Raw genomic sequence first — 21,748 nt, 5'->3', positions numbered from 1 at the left:
TTAGATACACAATCGATTTATTCTTCACGAAGTTCAATTTTATTTACGTAAGAATCATTTGTAAATAAGTTCATAATAAAAAATTTAATAAAGAACCGTTTGGATACGCTGGAAGTCTAGGGTTCGATTTTTAATTTAGACGTAAACTTACAAATCTACAGGTTAACCGAATTAAAAAAACACTGAAGATACTGGGTTCCGCTCTTTGAATTAGTGGTTTTTTTTTTAATATTTCATTCTTATTTTGCGCATAAAACTAATTCTTAAATATAAATACACATAAATATTCTTAAATATAAATTTTTTTTTTTTTTCTTTGTTAATATTGATTAAAATTCAAAAACAAATTCAAAAATAAATAAATAAAAACCACCAGACCAGCAATAGTAATATATTCTTTCCAGGTATAAAAGATATGTTAATGCAAAATTTCACCTCAATCGTTCGAGCAAATTTTGCGTGAAAGAATAACAGCCAAAATTATTTCATGATGTCAGTTCTTCTAATTGTCACCATATATGCTAGTTGAGTTCAACATTTGTTGAACTCAACTAGCAACATTTGTTGAACGTTCAACACTTATATTTATCCAGTTATGGATTATATAAAATTAAAGAAAAAAGTATTAAATTTTGAATTTTTTTATTAAGGAAAAAATAAAGAGGAATTGCTGCCTAAAAATTTTATTTATAAAATTCTCTAAATTTAGAGAAGAGTACATTATTTATTGTATTTTTGTTGCTGTTTGAATATTATTCATAAATGTTACTATCATGTATGTGCACATGATACATTTGCATTCATTTATCTACTGTAATTTACTATCTTATTTATCCTTTTTTTATCTGTCTTATGATAATTAATTTCCAATGATCTCTGTATTATTTTTTATAGACAGAATTTATTGTTCATGAAAATTAACAGATGCAGCTATTCTGACAAATAAAATTGATTTTGCCAATATCTTCTCCAATTGTAAGAGTAGAATTAAATTATTTAATTTTTAAAATAATTAAATTTTATCTTTAACTTTTAGTTTAAATTTATCATGAGTTCTACTAATATTTATTACACAAAAAATTACATTATTAAATGATTGTTACAAAAATATTGTTTGCTTATTATCAAAAAAATATAATTCCATTGTTTAATTGTTCAACATCACTCATTCATAAAATTAGTTATTAGGTTGAACCATAAAGTGGAAATCTTTTCTGAATTTCTTGTTTAAGTGCATTTTCATTTTCTGATCTAGAGAGTCATTTAACGTCTCTTTCAAGTTAGGAGTTTCTACTGATATAATTCGTTTTGTTGAATTACTATGTTTGTATTGTATTCTCGTTTATAACAATGTGAAAATTTGATGCTTCAGGATTACTTGATGAATGCAGCTCGTAACTGGTACCTTTTGAAAAATTTGTTCTTGCCGTGGCAGAAAAATTCACTTCATTTAACATGTACAGTGAATCATCACTTTTTTCTATATTGCTCTGTGAGTAATGTTAATTTCACATAATCTGTTGTTTAATTTATAATTTAATATTAAAATTTCATCAAATATTGATAAATTTCTTAATTTATTTCTGTATATTGGTCCTATGCTATTAAATGTCTTCTTTCAACAGACTTATAATTAGACAGTTGTATTAACTTATACTGCTGATTGAAAGAATTTGTATTTTAATCATTACAAGTGGACCCATGCAAAAATTTTGCAAAATGCTTTGATTAATTTATGTAACTCCAAGTTTGATGTGACAGATAGTGTTATAATTTAATATTAAATATTGTAAGATGGTGTTATAATTTAATATTTCAAAAGTAATTCATTTAAACTAATCAATTTCATCAAAACTAATTCATTTTTTAATTTTCCTCCGATCAGAAGCAAGAAATCATAGGCAAAAAATTAAAATGCAAGTGCAATTTGACTGTTTAATTTGAAATGTTGATATCAATCATATCATAGTAAACAACTTATATTCTATGCCACAACATTCTTATATTCTTTTAGCTGCATTTTATTGTAAATGTCTTGCCAGATTTAAAACAATAACAAGGCTGTAACAAGCAGAGTTATCTTAAGCTAGCAGGTTAATGTCAATCTCTTTACACTGCACATAGTGGTGTCCCTGATTAGTTTATATAACTCCAAATTTGATGTGACAGATGGTGTTTGAACATGATATCAAGCGTGCTTATTCTTTATTATGCTAGTTAGTTTTCCTAAATTATTCAACAAGTGAACATTAAATATATTTAAACGAACTATGTAAACATAAAATAACAGAATCTAATCTGTGTTAATATAATAATAAATGATTTATAACTGTTGAACGTAAATATTATATAATTGTTGACATAAATTATAAATTAACAATAAACATAAATATGATCTAAATTAAACAAACAAATATCCAACTTAAAACAAACAATGTGTCTTTTTATTAATATATCCGGTACCTTAAAGTACGATGAATTAGCTGATAAATACAGAATGTTTCACAAAGTTTTCCTGGGACTTTCATAACCTGTTATATTCTTAAAAATAATGGAAAAAGGGCATGTAAACATATGTACTAAAATGCTTTATTCACAAGTTATGAAATATTTTGTTAAGATTTCAGCTACCCTGGTGAAATGAGGTTGTTAATTTTAGAACATTAATTAAGGGGAAATTAGTGATTTCTTATGGGTTTTAACCTGAAAACTCGTAAAGTAGGTCTCTGAACCGTATCTGTAGTTTTTTTTTTTTTTGATAATTCTGGGGTGAAAACCAATTAATTGTATAAAAAATCCTGTTTTTTTATATTTGATGTACAATAACTTTGCTAAATGAGTAATAAACGCAAAAACTATTAAAAAACTTATAGAGAATTTAATTTTGAACAAAATGATGTAAGATAAGTGGAATGAAAGAATAAACAATTTATTTCTAAACTGTAGAAATGTATTTACAGTAAAAAAATGTACAGAACATTACAAAACATGAAAAATACAGCTGATACAAAACAGCTGATTCTGTTTGTATGACAGTGACTGGACAGTAAGGTATTGGTGGCAATTGGATGCAGAGCTGGTGAAACAAATTTCCATTTTAACTAACTTTTTGGCTCTTTAATTACGTTTTTGGCTTAAATCTGTTTGATACACATCAGAGGTTGATTCCCAATCCAGCAATACCACATTGATGGCAGATTTATATTTATGAGGTCTATAAATGGTGCGTTACTATCGTCTTTCATTAGTGTATTATATTTAGGGAGGTGTATTTGAGTAGTTTAATAGATACCTAGAAGATGGATGTAGATTTATTTTTTTTTTTTACAACAGATTGTTGAATGTTTTTTTCTCAAAAGGAATGTTGAAGCAGTCACATTACATTCATTTGATTTCCTTTTAAGTATTTTTTGTTTGTTGTTTTAAATTTCTCTTTAAAAAAAATAACTGCCAGTCTAATAGATAATTTCAAATTGTGTTTTGCTTTTCTGTATTTCTTTAGTGAAATTATGGGCTTAAATTCCCTTCTCTCAAATGCAGTGGTATTCAAATACTTCTTAACAAATGTTCTGTTTCAAGTTATGGTGGTTATTTTAAGTATTGCTATTAGTTTGACCATGCTGATATGTGCAGTTTAAAATAATGAAATGCTTAGAGAAATAATAGAAAAAATATGGTTTTATCAGTTATCAATATTTACCAATATGTTACATAATGGGTCTTAACAACAATATATATTTATAACTAACAAGACCTTTGAAAATAGTGTTCTGAAAATTCAAGGATCTGAAATAAAGATTAAATGCCAATGATTTAAGTGACGTTTTAATTTAACTATTAGGTAAATCTTGTTAAACAACGCTGAAAGCATTGCAGTGTAATATTACCATTATAGTTTTTAATGTTTGCTATTTTCAGTGGCATGTGATGCCACTTAAGAATTAATTTCTGTTTATTTTTTAAAATTATTAATTATTCTTGATCTTCATTTTTTAAATTAATTTCTTGTTATCTCATTTCTTCTTACCCCAATACACAGCACTCAACTTGTGTAGTTTCATCCTCATAACTTATCTGCCCTATTGTTATAAAACTGGTTCAAAATTATTTTATTTTTACAGAAGATAATTGGGAATAATTATTGTCAATTGAAGCTGTTCCATGTGAGAGAAAAAAACAACAGTGGTACATCTGCCATTAAATGAATAGTTTTTATTGACTGGGTGTTTCTTGTATTAGGTTTTTTAATTTACAAAAACCTCTTTTAGTGTGAAATGTCTGCAGTTAAAAATTAATTGTTTTTAATTTTAGAGCAATTTATTTCAAGGGATAGTTATAATCAGTTGATAAGAAAAATTATTACTATAGACTGAAACGAATTTGTAGTTAAGAATCATTATTATTAAATTCAGTTATTTTATTTATTTGTAAAATAGAAAGGTGAACGATTTTACAGTTACAAGACATATATACAATAATGGAGGCGTCTTCCTTGGTAACATATTCCGGAGGTAAAATAGTCCCCCGTTCGGATCTCCGGGTGGGGACTACTAAGGAAGGGGTCACCAGAAAACTAAAAAATAACATTCTACGAGTCGGAGCGTGGAATGTTAGAAGCTTAAATAAGGTTGGTAGGCTAGAAAATTTAAAAAGGGAAATGGATAGGGTGAATGTGGATATAGTAGGAATTAGTGAGGTTCGGATGGAAGAGGAAGGCGACTTTTGGTCAGGTGACTTTAGAGTAATTAATTCAGCATCAAATAATGGAGGATAAAATCAAAACCTAAACCAACAACGATTGTTAACGTCTATATGCCTACAAGCGCCCATGATGATGATGAGGTAGAGTGTGTATACGAAGAGATTGATGAAGCAGTTAAACACGTAAAAGGAGATGAAAATTTAATAATAGTTGGAGATTGGAATGCAAGCATTGGAATAGGCAAGAAAGGAAATATAGTGGGTGAATACGGGCTGGGCAAAAGGAATGAAAGAGGGGACCAACTTATAGAGTTTTGCACGAAGTATAATTTAGTAATTGCCAACACCCAATTTAAAAATCATAATAGAAGAATATACACCTGGAAAAAGCCAGGCAATACTGCAAGGTATCAGATAGATTATATCATGGTTAAGCAAAGATTTAGAAATCAACTCGTTGATTGCAAAACTTACCCTGGAGCAGACATTGATAGCGACCATAATTTGGTGATAATGAAATGTAGATTGGGGTTTAAAAACCTGAAGAAAAGGTGTCAGATGAATCGGTGGAATTTAGAGAAGCTTGAGGAGGAGGAGGTAAAGAAGATTTTTGAGGAGGACATCGCAAGAGGTCTGAGAAAAAAAGATAAGGGCAGCAGAAGCAAACTTAGGCGGAATAAAGAGAACCGGTAGAAAACCTTGGGTTTCAGACGATATATTGCAGCTGATGGATGAACGTAGAAAATATAAGAATGATAGTGATGAAGAAAGTAAAAGGAACTATCGGCAATTAAGAAATGCTATAAACAGGAAGTGCAAACTGGCGAAAGAAGAGTGGATTAAAGAAAAGTGTTCAGAAGTGGAAAGAGAAATGAACATTGGTAAAATAGACGGAGCATACAGGAAAGTTAAGGAAAATTTTGGGTTACATAAATTAAAATCTAATAATGTGTTAAACAAAGATGGTAAACCAATATATGATACGAAAGGTAAAGTCGATAGATGGGTGGAATATATTGAAGAGTTATACGGAGGAAATGAATTAGAAAATGGTGTTATAGAGGAAGAAGAGGAAGTTGAGGAGGATGAAATGGGAGAAACAATAATGAGATCTGAATTTAAGAGAGCATTAAAAGATTTAAATGGCAGAAAGGCTCCTGGAATAGACGGAATACCTGTAGAATTACTGCGCAGTGCAGGTGAGGAAGCGATTGATAGATTATACAAACTGGTGTGTAATATTTATGAAAAAGGGGAATTTCCGTCAGACTTCAAAAAAAGTGTTATAGTAATGATACCAAAGAAAGCAGGGGCAGATAAATGTGAAGAATACAGAACAATTAGTATAACTAGTCATGCATCAAAAATCTTAGCTAGAATTCTATACAGAAGAATTGAGAGGAGAGTGGAGGAAGTGTTAGGAGAAGACCAATTTGGTTTCAGGAAAAGTATAGGGACAAGGGAAGCAATTTTAGGCGTCAGATTAATAGTAGAAGGAAGATTAAAGAAAAACAAACCGACATACTTGGCGTTTATAGACCTAGAAAAGGCATTCGATAACGTAGACTGGAATAAAATGTTCAGCATTTTAAAAAAATTAGGGTTCAAATACAGAGATAGAAGAACAATTGCTAACATGTACAGTAACCAAACAGCAACAGTAACAATTGAAGAACATAAGAAAGAAGCCATAATAAGAAAGGGAGTCCGACAAGGGTGTTCCCTGTCTCCGTTACTTTTTAATCTTTACATGGATCTAGCAGTTAATGATGTTAAAGAACAATTTAGATTCGGAGTAACAGTACAAGGTGAAAAGATAAAGATGCTACGATTTGCTGATGATATAGTAATTCTAGCCGAGTCTAAAAAGGATTTAGAAGAAACAATGAACGGCATAGATGAAGTCCTACGCAAGAACTATCGCATGAAAATAAACAAGAACAAAACAAAAGTAATGAAATGTAGTAGAAATAACAAAGATGGACCACTGAATGTGAAAATAGGAGGAGAAAAGATTATGGAGGTAGAGGAATTTTGTTATTTGGGAAGTAGAATTACTAAAGATGGACGAAGCAGGAGCGATATAAAATGCCGAATAGCACAAGCTAAACGAGCCTTCAGTAAGAAATATAATTTGTTTACATCAAAAATTAATTTAAATGTCAGGAAAAGATTTTTGAAAGTGTATGTTTGGAGTGTCGCTTTATATGGAAGTGAAACTTGGACGATCGGAGTATCTGAGAAGAAAAGATTAGAAGCTTTTGAAATGTGGTGCTATAGGAGAATGTTAAAAATCAGATGGGTGGATAAAATGACAAATGAAGAGGTATTGCGGCAAATAGATGAAGAAAGAAGCATTTGGAAAAATAAAGTTAAAAGAAGAGACAGACTTATAGGCCACATACTAAGGCATCCTGTAATAGTAGCTTTAATATTGGAGGGACAGGTAGAAGGGAAAATTTGTGTAGGCAGGCCACGTTTGGAATATGTAAAACAAATTTTTAGGGATGTAGGATGTAGAAGGTATACTGAAATGAAACGACTAGCACTAGATAGGGAATCTTGGAGAGCTGCATCAAACCAGTCAAATGACTGAAGACAAAAAAAAAAAAGGTAGCTGATTTTTTTTCAATCTTGGGCCATTAATCCCAATATAGCACGCTTAATTGATTCCTAGTGACAATATAATTTTCTTATAAAATTCAATTAATATATTCAATAAAAAATTATATATATATTTCAATAAAACAATGATTTTTTATTGATTATTAATTGATTTTTCCAAACTGTAGTCAAGCCTACCTGAACTGGTCTATCTTGTGTATGTAGTTACCAGATGGGTGGTTTTCTCAAGTCATGTACAGCCAGGAATTGCTTGCCTGCAGAGACATTCTATGTCTGTCTAAGGTTCTCCTTTAGGTCCAATTCTATATTTGATATACACTGCAGACCTTCCCAGCACAGAAGACGTCATAGTTGTGTCCTTCGCAGATGACACAGTAATTGTAGCAGTAGATAGATGGTGGCCCAACTTTGCCTCGGCAAATTACAACAAGCTGCACTAGACTTTATCATTGAATGGCTGCATAGATGGGGGGTGAAAGTCAATCCTACCAATTCGAGTCATGTATCATGTACCATGAGGAGGAATAATTATCCTCTAATTCAACTGTTCAATACTCTCATCCCTGATGCGGATACACTATGGTACCTAGGGTCATATCTAGATCATCAATAGACTTGGAAGGATCATATCAGAGAGGAGGAGACAACTGAATGCTAAACTTAGATGAATGTACAGGCTCCTTGGTAGACACTCTATTTGTCCTTGATGAATAAATTGTTGCCATAGCAGGTTTTCTTGAAACCAGTACAGAGATATGATGCATAAATACGGGGGACTACTTGTAATAGTAATGTTGAAATCATCTAACTGTTCTAAAACAAGGTTCTCTGGATGGTATCAGGGGCTCCATGGTTCATTAGAATCGATGGGGGTGTATGGATATCTTGGGGTGCCATGTGTTTATGAGGTAATAGAGAGAACCAATAGGGATTAAACATCAAAGCTGGCATATCCAGCTTGAGCAAGCACATGCATGAACAAGCATGTGAATTGTCTGGCACTGAATTTACTTGACAATGGGGAACTGGATAAGCATGTGAATTGTCTGATATTGAATTTACTTGACAATTGTAAGGAAGTAAGACAGTTGAGGACATACACTGGACCTCGCTAGTCTTTGAAGTCATGGATGATCAATGGAGCCCGTGACCTGTGATTACACTATAGTTATCATATGAGGGGCATTAAGGCCAATTTAGGACTTCAAATTCTTTATATTTTAATAAATGTAGAACTCACTTATGATAGTAAACAGAATGCCTTAAGTGATCTTACCAGGCTTATTTTTCTTGAGAGCATTGTGCATATATTGAAGAACTTTACAGTAGTACTCACCATTAATATTGACTCCATGGGTAGAAAATCGACGTGAATGATGTCATTTTTTATTCCAAAAAATTGAGGCCGTAACTTTGCCTGCAGAAGCATTTGTTCAAAATTTTTTGGGAGATGAGTCTGAATGCTTCCAGGTTGAAATGATGAATGCACATTTCATCGCAGTAACAGTTTGATCGAGAAAAAGCTTCTTTGTCAAAATGTTGTTTTAACTCTGCAGGCCAGCAAAAGCAGGCCATCTTTTGCCAGTTGAAAGTTGTTTTAACTCTGCAGGCCAACAAAAGCAGGCCATCTTTTGCCAGTTGAAAGCAGAAAGCTTTCTTTGTACCCAACATGCACCAACTTTACTAAACTTCAGATGGTCATGAATGATTTTTTTTACAGTTCCCATGGACACATTTATTGCTTTTGCAATTTACTGACAAGTTATCCATTGATTATCAAGGATCAATTCTTCCACTTGTTGAATATTCATGGGAATAACTACAGTAGTCTCTGAACCACCTCCACCGGGATCATCACCCACTGATATATGGCCTTCTTTAAAACATTTGCATCTCTCAAATGTTTTACTGCGATTAAGTCTCATCACCATATTGTCCTAGGAGTCTTGAATAAATTCACCAGGTTTTACACCTTCATTGACGAGAAATTTCATTATAACGCGCTGTTCTACATACCCATTTCCTACATTGGACGCCATGTTCTTTATGAGTGACTGTTGTTGTTTAACGTTGCTTTACACCAGCATGCCATGCAGTAATAGCTGACCTTTGTACTTCATGTGTACAACCAACAGAGTGTGCAAGAATCTCCATTTACTTTAATGTGTTGATCACTACTCAGTCGGCTCCAAGGGCTTCCAAACGCCGATTAATCATGTCAATGATTAAAAGGAACTGGGCACGTTTACACAGTCCACAGGTGAACGTTGTTGGGTGTTACAGCGTGTTATACAACTACGTCATACAGTGCGGTGAGCGTGTTGGCATCAGCTTTGCCAATTGACCTTCAAATTAGAGTGCAAGAGCTTTGCTATGATGGTATGGGGAAGCGTGAGGACAAGGCTACTGTAATGGAGACATGGCATGAAAGATAGATGACTGGAAATGAAGCAGCCTGGACAAGGAGATGTATCACAGACTTAGACATATGGACAAAAAGGAAACGTGGCAATATAGATTTTTATACGTCACAATTGCTCTACGGCCAAGGAATGTTTCAACATTACCTCAATTGATTTGGCAGACGGGACACTCCGTGCTGCATGTTTTGCAACAGAGGACACAGCGGAGCACACCATATTTATGTGTGCACAATGGCACCTTTGGCAGACATCGACAGATCAAGACCTGAAAACCTTGTGTCCTTCAAGCTGTCCTCAAAAGAGAACTGAAGGGCCTTTGACACGTATGCTATGAAGGTGTTACGCGGTAAGGGCGCTGAAGGGAGATGCCGTGGACTTTAGCGTAGGGAAGGGTGGACAGCCCATCTGTGCCAGTATGCTTAGGTGAGCCGGTTCCGATGAGCAGCTGTGGTACTTTACTCTGCAAAGTACATAAATTATTTTTTTTGCAGTCTTTACCGTACCCGTAGCTGCCCAACTCACACTTTTTTTTCTATTATTAAAATCATTTTTTAATGATTTTTCAATATACATTTAAAATTTGGCTAATTTTTGTGATAAATTGTTTCAGTAATTTACACTGTAAAGTACAAACAAAAAATAACAAAAATATAATAAGTTTTTTGCTGATCAACATCATGGTAACTAAAAGTAACAGATAAGAAATAAAAGCTAACTAAAGCAATTTTTAAAAATTTTAAAACAATTAGCACACACATAGAATTGCTGAACTTTTTCACAAAAACTAGCCTACATTATTTTGTCAAGTAAAAAGAAAACTATATTTCATAACTTGGTTTGCATAAAAACATTAAGGTACATATATTTCAATTTAATAAAGAATATATGTATGATCAAAACTTAAAGGAAAACTAAAAGTAATACAGATAAGAAAACTAGAACAGAAAACAAACGTTACTAATATTTACTTGAAAAATATTTTGTCATTATTAGTCCAGTGTATTTGCAGAATGCCAACAAAGTACAGTACAGGAACATGATTGATGACAAGAGCATTTAATAGCTCCAAGCTGGAATTTTGACACTATACAACTATCAGCAAAAGTAATTTTAAAAGTTGCACCAATATCTTCACGTAAACTTAAGTATAACTTATTTTGTACAATATTGAGAACGCACATAACCTCCGCCTTACAAACATAATCATTACAACAAAAAGAAGTAATTTTTTAAAGTATAACTCTCATTAAAGATTTTTGACTAATGTTACAAACAAATTTTTTCTTTGGTGTGTAAATTAATATGCTTCTTAAAAATTAGAAAGATAATTAAAAGCCTTTTGGCAGAATTTACAGACATAATTTTTTTCTTTTGTATGAATATTAAGATGCTTCTTTAAACTAGAATAATGACTGAAAACCTTTTGGCAGAAGTTACAATCATAATTTTTCTCTTTTCTATGAATATTAAGATGCGTCTTTAAAGTAGAAGAATGACTGAAAACATTTTGGCAGAACTTACAAACATAATCTTTCTCTTTTGTATGAATATTAAGATGTTTCTTTAAATTAGAAGGTTGATAAAAAACCTTTTGGCAGAAGTTGCAAACATAATTTTTCTCTTTTGTATGAATATTTAAATGTAATTTTAAATTAGCACTTTGATTAAAAGTCTTCTGACAAAAGTTGCAAATATAATTTTCCTCTTCATTATGCATAAGGTGGGGTTTTAAATCGTTATCATGAATAAGAGACTTTTGACAAAAATTACTATTATTTTTTTTTTACAATGAAAGTTAATGGGTCTCTTTAAATAACATTTACATCGGAATCTTTCATTGCAATATTCACAAACCAATTTCTTCCCATTCTGGAAAAATAACACGTTTTCACTACTTATATTCTCCACTAAATTTTCTTCTGTTGTTACATCACCATATGCACACTTACATTCATTGGATATTTTGATACTTCCCTTGATGCTTCCTTTATCGATAGTAACCTGTAAAATCAAAAATAATTAATAATTACAATTGCAAATGAAAGAGACAAATCAAAAATCAATGTCCGATTATGACGGAATAAAATTGGCACCATCAGTCAGTTTTTTCATGGAGCCCACTGTTTGAAGGCAAACGTACCTTGAAAACTTTGTTGTTCCTCAGATTCCTGCAGGATACAGTTTCCAACAAGATAGTGTTTCACCACACTTTTATTGAGATGTTACCATGTTTCTGAACAAGGCTTCCCTGGATGTTGGATCAGATGAGAGGTCCAACTGCATAGCCAACTAGATCTCCCACATATCAGTCTTTTGGACTTTTTTGTTTGGGATTATATTACAAGTTGTAACAAAGAAAAGTTTGAGATTTGTACAATTTAAAACAAAAAATTGCTGTAGGCAATATATACATATATATAATTAAGTAAAGAATAATTAAAACATTATTTTTTGATTAACAATTATTCATTTATGAATTAGTTTTTAATTATTTATTAAGTTTATCTGGTAATAGATTGTTTAGCATGTTACTAGCAAAGATAAGGTACCTTATTATTGTTTTTTTGTATGTTTAACTTTTGTTTTAATGCTGTGATTACTGGTACGTTTTATCAATAATGGAGAAACCTAAAACCCATATTTTTAACAAGAATGGATGACTTCAGACCTAATGCTTTGGGTCAGTAACACTGTATCTCAACATAACATAAAAAAAACCACATTTTTAATCATAACATAAATACCAGTGAACCAATTTTTATTTTATTTGTACAAAATTACTTGTCATGCAAAGGGGCTTCCAATGAGGTATCACAACCTACATTGTCTCATTTTAAAAAAATAAGTTTTCAACTCCTAACAATTTTGAGAATACTTAAGAGCAAAATTTTGTGTTTGTAATTTGAAAAATAATTTTCAAAGTTTTAATCTACAGATTATAATCATAATCATAATTTCAAATGGTTTAAGAAGTAATGTCAATAACTTTATAATTAGTTTGTTGGACTGGATTTTTATAAAGTACAACCTAAATGGTTTTCACATCTACTGAGCGAAGGGGAGGGTTGGATTTCTTTTCACCAAAATTCATTATATTTTTCAGTTTGTCGATTAATGTAATTAAATGCTACTATAGCCATTTAAGATTTTTGAATTGGAATAGGTATAGTGGAGAGGGCGAGTTCCACCCCTTTGAAAATAATTTTAAAAAGGTTCCCTCCGAGAATGGCATACATGACTGCAATCAGAAATATGATGGAACTGATAGCTATTGAATAATAAATGTGGTAGCTTTTTACACCGACCTCTGTAAAACTAATTATACAAGCAAATTTCTACATAATGTACTTTTTGTACCATATTACTATATCTCCTTTTTCTTTTATTGTACATACGTTCCAAATTTCTGCTTAATTTTACTGAAATACATTTACTTTTTATCTTTAATTTTTTTACTTAATGTTTTACCCATTTAACATTAGAATGATATGTACAGTATATATGATAAACCTTTTTTAAATTATCCTTTTCGATTATCCCGATTTGGCCTAGCAAAGAGATTCATCTGGATAATTGGTGTTTCACTGTATGAAAAATCGAATACCCTTACCACTTCATTTCCAACTAAATTGGTCTCTTCAATTGTTAAAGAATCTTTTACGATGTCACCATTACTAATATCAAGCATTTCCTCTTTCAGTTGTAGTAAATCTACTTGCTGTAACAAAAAGCAAAACATAAATGCTTTTATCGCAATTACAAAGTTCCATAAGCTTCAAAAACAATATAAATCTACTTTAAAATTAAGTAATGAAATTGAATCAGTGTGTCATAAATGATAGTGAAGCGGCAAGATAAATGAGATGTCTTGTGTTAGACAACTAAACACAAATTAGAATGCATAGAATAGTAAGGAAAGAAAGAAGGCAATGCTTCCAAACGTTGTCAATGATTATATATTTATGGACAGAGCTGATAGGATGGATCAAATGCTGAGCACACACCCACTCGAAAGAAAAGACAATAATGGTTGATATAAAAGCAGTTCTGCCAACTTTTAAATATCACTATGTTCAATGCTCTATTTTACAAAAGAAAAGTGGTGGCAAGTACAATCCTCTTCAATTCAGAGAGCAAATTACTAAAATGCATCAATTCTTATAAACAAAAAAATATATTGTTAAAGACTGAGATCAATTAAAATTTAAATTTATTATCTTAGAAAAGGAATAAAAATAATTAAACATAATAATACTATAACAAATGACTGCCCATACTCATTATTAAAATTCAACATTCTAGATTTAGTAATGTGACGAAGAAACAAGAATATGATGATGAAGTAAATAATATTTATATTGTGTTGTACACTTTTATGCTTAGTATATTGTCACATGTTTTGTGGCTCGATCAGAATATTGAGAGGTTGACAATTTAGAATGTTTATATAATTACAACTTACTGGTTTAAAATGTTCATAATTATAATCAGCCAAATTAATAATAATAAGTGACAATAATAAAACAATTAATGAACACAATTATTAATATAGTAATTACAACCACAATAATAATCAGGATAATAGTAGTAAATGATAATAGTACGTGTCACTAACAAATCCAAATAAATAATGTAATCAACAAAGAATAACAATCAAAATATTACACATCAAATAGTCATAAGTGACAATAGTAAATACAGATTATATACATAGGACAGAGTTCAAAAAATCGTTCAGAATTTATTCCAGGTAGAAAATACAAAACTAGAATCAACTCATTAACAAAAGAAACTGCTAGTTTTAACCCTTTTTAAACACTTTGTCTTATATTAACAAACGATCTTATAAATTTCACTTGCAAATACCCTTGCTATCTACCTAAAGTTTATCGCATTATTTCTTCCACTTATACACTTATAGTTTTACTATAACTCACCGATAGTATTTCTTGTTTACTGGAATTACTCGTGGCATCATCTTAGTCTTATCGAACTGGATTCAAGACTCTCCTTGCTGGACTGACGTCTTGCACTCCCATCTCGCAGACACACCTGTGACTCTCATTCGCTGGACTGGTTTGCAGAACTCCACCGAACTCACACAACTCGCAGCCTCTCCTTGCTGAACTGCCCTTGTGGGACTGACGTCGTAACACCTTGCAGACTGATTCTAATAGAACTCTCTTTTAGCCGGTTTTACTGAGCTATTTATACTTCTAGCCTCTTTACCTACCAGACTGGACCCAACTCATAGTGTGAAAACAGTTGTTCAAGGCTTCTGTTCCCATGAATTCCAAACCTGGCCTCTTCTCACCATAAAACAGGTGTTCACTGCATGTTAACAGGCAGTATAACAAAGGATAATTGTTAAACGACCATACTTTACAAAAAGTTTCTCCTTTTTGTCCCTTTCTGGATTCCTGCAATTGTACTTAACATTACTTTTATAATCGGTAGGAATCCTTTACTCAGCCTCACTATACCGGTCTTGTTACAATATGGTATAAATTGGAGTAAAAAAATACTGTTATATCTGTTATGTTGTTAACACTATTTTGTAACAACTTAAATAATACAAAAACATGTTAAATAATCTTAGTATTAATGTTATGACTATAATTATAAATTTACCCTTAAGTTTGCCTTCCTTAGTTTTGATTAGCTCTGTTACAGGATTTTGTACAGACTGACAATGCAGCATCCCATGAAAGTCAAATTTTCATATTAGGTTTTTAGGGTTCTGTTATTATGTTTGGTGATTATTTTTTTGTAATTTGAGGTTATTTGGCACAGTGGTAAGAATGTTGGTGATTAATTGAATCCAGACTAGGCAACTTAAAAAAAAAGTAATACATTATTTGAAAAATTTAAACACTATTGAAATAAATCTTTGCTTCAATAAGACATTTTTTATTGATCTTTATTTTACTGGGTTTTTCAACTGACTTTTCTGCAATTCATTTAAAAAAAACACATATGACACTTAAGCAGGATGACTGAATATGATAAACTCGCTAAGAAAATTTTCAACATCATCAAGCCAAGTAAATTAAAGTCCATTTGGATGAAAGAAACACAAGACAACCTGGAACGACTCCAAATCTCAGAAGAAGAAATCAAGCACAGAAGAAAATTTAGGGATGAAATTAGAAATAGGAAGATTGAACAAGAGCAAAAACGATAAGCAATAGGAAGATAGACTGAGGAGAGGAAGAAGAAACATAGTGAACAGATGAAGAGGTTTTATAAAGAGAAGGAAGTAGAGCCATGATGGTTAAGTTCACATGCTCTCCTAAAAGGTAATAATCAGAAATAATAATAATAATAATAATACATATGAGTTAAGAAATGGATCGGATGTAATCCAAAATTTACATACTAGATAATAATAGTAATGAAAAGATAATACATTGGGACACCAATTTTTCAGATGATAACTGGACTGCTTAAAATCCAGACAAAGGAACTTAAAACTAGTACATTATTTGAAAAATTTAATTACTATTCAAGCAAATCCTTGCTTTAATACCACTTATTTTTATCAATATTTATACTGGATTTTTTAACTGCCTTTTTTGCAATTAATTTAGCAAAAATATATAACTGGCCTTTGTAGAACTAATTATAAAAGTAAATTTTTATACTATTTTTTGTACCATATTACTATACATCTTTTTTCTTGAACACTGTATTTTCATTTTCCAAATTTCTTCTTAAATATGTTTACTTTTCCATTTAATTTTTTTTTTTTTGCTTATGTCTTACCCATTAAATATAAAATTATAAGTGCAGTTTATATGATAAAACTTTTTTAAATTACTCTTTTCAATTATCCAGATTTGGCTTTGCCAGGTCTATCTGGATAATTGGTGTTCCACTGTATGTAAAATCTCACACTCTTACCGCTTTATTTTCAACTTTTAAATTTTCTGATTTAACTAAGTCAGTCTCTTCAACTGCTAAAGGATCTTTGTCAATATCACAGTTACTAACATCAAGCAGTTCCTCTTCCAGCTGCAGTAAATCTACTTGCTGTAACAAAAAAGCAAAATATGAATGCTTGAAAGTAAATATGTTTATGACTGTTTATATAATTTATGAAATAAAAATAAATCGCACCTTTAAATCACTTAACACTTACATAAATAGTGCAGCCACAGTTACATTATTACTATTATTATTAGGTGACGTTAAGATGCCGGGGTTTGCTACGTGTTATCAAAAAATACTGCTACTCACCTTACAGATTCTTTAAAAATAGTAATCTTTTACAATCAAATAACTGATAAAACTCTTGAGGTAATTCTCATGATTTTGTTTTTTCTAATCTTACTCGCATTAATGTTAATATTGCTTATGCTGAAATTTTTTTATCAGGATAAATATCATTTACCTTAGAGATAACGTCATCTAAGATTTTGAATTCTAATTTTATACCTCATAAAATCTTACCAGATATAAAAATATTAATTTTGTAATATTCAAGATTTACTAAATGAGAGTTTGATTGTAAATAATACTTATTTTTTTATATTGCCACATAACCTTGAAGTTTGTACATGGAACATGGAAACTGAATTTTGTAGCATAAAAGAAATGCCATGCCTGAAAGGGATTTGATATTAACCACAGATAAACAAATTTTTTTAAGGAATTGCAGTTATGTATTAACAATATTGTTGATTATCATGTACCAAAAATATTTATAAAAAAACTTAATTTTCAAAGTGGTTATCACAGCGGATAACTTATTATCACAATTATTAATAATAAAAACTTCCATTAGATTCAAAAACAATATAGATCTACTTATAATTAAGAATTATTTAAGAACAAAGTATATGTAATATTGTTAGTCACAAAGATTTATTTTTTAATTATACTGTTTCGTTGAGAAATCTTTATCCAACGATTCAAAATACAAATTACCCAGCCCTTTGCTTGAGGATAAAAATGGAAAATTAGCCTTAACGCCAAAGACAATTGAAAAATTATAGAAGTACATCAAAAGATTATTAAATTACCACAAACTCGAGGTAAGATTTCAATTCCAAAATCCAGCAACATGAAAAAAAAACAACCACCCACCAGATGACAGACAGATGATCGCCTTCACGATGATAGTCTACTTCACGACACTAGCAAGCACTATGTTGTTTGTGTCTAGTGGGCCTGTTACCACCACACAACTCGCATGCTAATTGGCCGATAATATGATGTTATATCATTAGGTGGTTTACCTAGTTTGGTTGGTTTCAGCTATTTTCCATAGATCCAGAAAATATTCAAGTTTGAGAATAGATGTAAAGCAATAATAATTATAAATAGCTACACAAGTACTTTATGACAAGTGAAGTCACCATTGTATGTAGTTTATGAATTAGATGGTATGCAAACGATGAAGATATTGGGGGATTTTAATAGTTTAATTATAAAAATGTTAGCATCTAATTTTACAAAGCAGCAAAATATATTTGTTCTGAATGAATACATAAAGTTGTTAAAAAAATCTATTCGCATTAAAAACAGCTGTTGGGTTGTGTATGAGATTTCCACTCGTATTTCTTATTTATATATTTACATTTACATTTATATACTCATGCTAGCTATCTGTAATTTTTTTAAACAACTTTCAAATTAAAAGATTTTTTGGAAGAACTTCAAATTAATTCACCTCAACAAAGCAGTACTTGTTGATAACACTTCCTATCTATATCAATACTATTATACAAAGAGGAAGAGCGTTTTTGTTTGTTCAGGATAAACAGAAAAACTACTCTATCAATCACAACCAAATTTTTACCCGTGTTTCTCAGCATATTGAGGTTTTTTGATATCTTTCTGTTGTAGAAAAAATATGCATATGAGTATATGTATGTAGTATTGGAGATTTGCCAGTTGAAGCACAAACTTTAATGAATTGAATTAATGAACTGTGACTCTGTATCACTGTTTGAGCTGGGTTTGAACTGATGATTCGTATTAGTGAACTGAATAACATTACAAATACAAATAATATTAAATAATTAAAAAAAGTTCTGTTTAACAATAATAGGCTTCCTGTGGAGACTGCGTATGAGGCTATAGTGGTGAGTTATACGTGCACCTCGTGGGAAACTAGACCGATCATTAACATTAACGGGTAACAATCAGGGTGCCCCTAGGGCGCTGTTTTGGGAGGTGCAATGTGGTGCTCTTGTAACATCTCTGCAAACAATTGTTCGATTTTCAAAATCCAAACAGGGTATTTTTTAGAAGGTTAAAAGCTAACTTTTGCATGAATCAGGTACACTCTCCAGATCATGATTATTTGGAAATGTACATATTTATATATATATATATATATATATATATATATATATAAATAGTTTGTTTGTTAACGCATCATGCAAGAACCAAATGACCGATTATTTTCGAATTTGCAGGATAAACTCGTGTTATCCCAGAGAAGGTTTTAATCCTTCAACCGAGTCTGTAGCTCCCAGGGTGGGTGAAGTTGTAGATTAAAGATATTCATTAAGGAAAATATAGTTTAATCCTTTTACTTCACTACTATATTTCTGTTGCCATTGCAAAGAAATAAGTTATGAATTTTTTGTCGTCAAAGGTATGTGTACTTTAGTTACCAGTTTTTATTATTCTCTATTTTGTAATTTAGTTTCTTTTTCAGGTTTCTGTAAAGCAAGAATAATATAATTATTATTTATCAGTATTATTCTCACAACCATGAGGATAACATACAATGTGAGGGGGTCTAGGAGGTGGAGCCCTCTGGGTGGATGGCAACCTAAGCAAACTTTGCGGTGTCCAGGGTGCCAGTCCAGGAAAATTGGGAATGGCTAGCGAAGCAACATCTGCAGCCATGGGGTAGGCTAAGAATCATCTGGACTTATCTGAGCCCTGAAGGGTACAGATTCTGGTTAGACAGCTATACGAGACCTAACATGTGCTTAATCCCTATTTGGGCAACTAAGTTAGAGGATCATGGGTTTTTTATACAGAAATTAAAAAACCTTTAAATGAACATTTTTGAACATACATTTTTTATAACGTTATAATGCTATACAAATATAAAACCCTCTACACTACCGTATTTTTAAAATTGCACTAACGATAACTGAAGGTGAACGTTCACAATAAAAAGTGAAAGCAGACAAAATCACCCAGAAATTAAATTACAAGGTAGCAGGTGATAACTTGACTGCAGCAGAATTACAGGAAGAATCATGAAAAAAAAAACAAGAGAAAACTGAAGAACTTGTTAGAAGAGATATAGAAAACTGAACAAAATCTCACAAGACTGGAAAAATGCATTAATACGTAAACTACACAAATAAGAAGATGAAACGTAAGTAAACAACAACAAATGAATTTCCTTCTTACCTGTGACAAATAAATCCTTTGAAATAGAACTGAATTAATATAGACTTAACAACTGGGAGAATATGAAGAAGGATTCAGAAAAGTAAGATCATGTGTAGAGCAAATCTTGAACCTTTAAACAATAAGGGAAAAATTACAAGGTATGAAAACTAAGTAATTGTCTTTGTAGATTCAAAAAGGTATACAACTCAATCTACAGAACTTCCTTATTCAAAGTTCCTAGAAGAATTTGGTGTGGATCCCAACATAATTAACATTACTGAACAGACTCTTACAATTACAAGGTCAGAACTAAAATCCATAACAGAAGTGTCTTCATAAGGGAAGAATTAGAAATTAAAACAGAAATAAGACGAGGGAATGGTTTAGCATCGATTCTCTTTATCTATGACCTACAGAAAGTAGTAAAAGAGTGGGAAAATAAGATGAAAAAAGTTGGAACACACCACTAAATAAAATTGAGTCTGAAACTGAAAGGAATTGTAATAACTGCTTAGCCTTTGCTAAAAATATTACAATTTTCTTTCAGAACCTTAAAAAGGCAGCAGAACAAGTAAAGCTAAAAGAAGACAGAGAAATCTCAGAAAAAACTATCAAAAGGGTGATGACAAAATGTTCTTTGTGTGATGCCTTCTTTTGTGTCTCGATTACTTCAACTGTTGACTGATTTTGTTACCTCATAAAACCTTCAATAAAAACTTTGTTGATCATGATTTTGTGTAAAAATGTTCTGAATTAAATAACAGAAATGATGAACAGAATGATGTAATGTTATTGTTTTCTATAAATAATTGTTTTTGTAGCTTAGTATGATGTAAGTAATATAATAATAATAACAGTACTAGGAGACAGAAATAGGTAGTTTCCTTAGAGTTATAAACATAACTTTCTTTTACAAGAAAATTTATAAAGAATACTTTGTAAATAATATTAAAATTAATCATGTGATCCCTCTAAGGCTCACTTCAGGAAGCTGAGTAAGCTGCATGTGGCTCAAACAAGTTTTTGTATAAATAAGCATGTTATACTTTTAATTAATATTACATTTAAATATCACTAAAATAAGTTGTGATAAAAAGAACGTCTATATTAATCAGATTAAGCAGAATTCAAAAAAATTAATAATGCAAGCTTGTTTAGATATAAAAATGTCAATAAGCACAAGTTTATGTAACTCTTATTTATTATATTATTGTCATGTTTGTGAAACTTTTTTTTTTGTCTTCAGTCATTTGACTGGTTTGATGCGGCTCTCCAAGATTCCCTATCTAGTGCCAGTCGTTTCATTTCAGTATACCTTCTACATCCCACATCCCTAACAATTTGTTTTACAAATTCCAAATGTGGCCTGCCTACACAATTTTTTCCCTCTACCTGTCCTTCCAATATTAAAGCGACTATTCCAGGATGCCTTAGTATGTGGCCTATAAGTCTGTCTCTTCTTTTAACTATATTTTTCCAAATGCTTCTTTCTTCATCTATTTGCCGCAATACCTCTTCATTTAAGTGATGAAAATACAATTCTCTAATGCAGAACTAGCCAACTACTATCCAATACTTTGTTCATAACCAAATTATGAACGTATACTTCTGCAACTTAATTTTTTTAATCATAA

General features: G+C 31.1%; 1 pseudogene; it reads left to right on the top strand.

Moving 5' to 3' along the window:
* Nucleotides 1-899: 899 nt before the first annotated feature.
* The window catches only part of LOC142329867 (putative aminopeptidase NPEPL1), a 292,983-nt pseudogene continuing 272,134 nt past the window's right edge, over nt 900-21,748 (top strand).

This window comes from Lycorma delicatula, chromosome 9 (genome assembly GCF_047948215.1).
Source record: "Lycorma delicatula isolate Av1 chromosome 9, ASM4794821v1, whole genome shotgun sequence".
NCBI classification, from domain to species: domain Eukaryota; kingdom Metazoa; phylum Arthropoda; class Insecta; order Hemiptera; family Fulgoridae; genus Lycorma; species Lycorma delicatula.
This window is presented reverse-complemented; position numbering and strand designations above follow the sequence as displayed.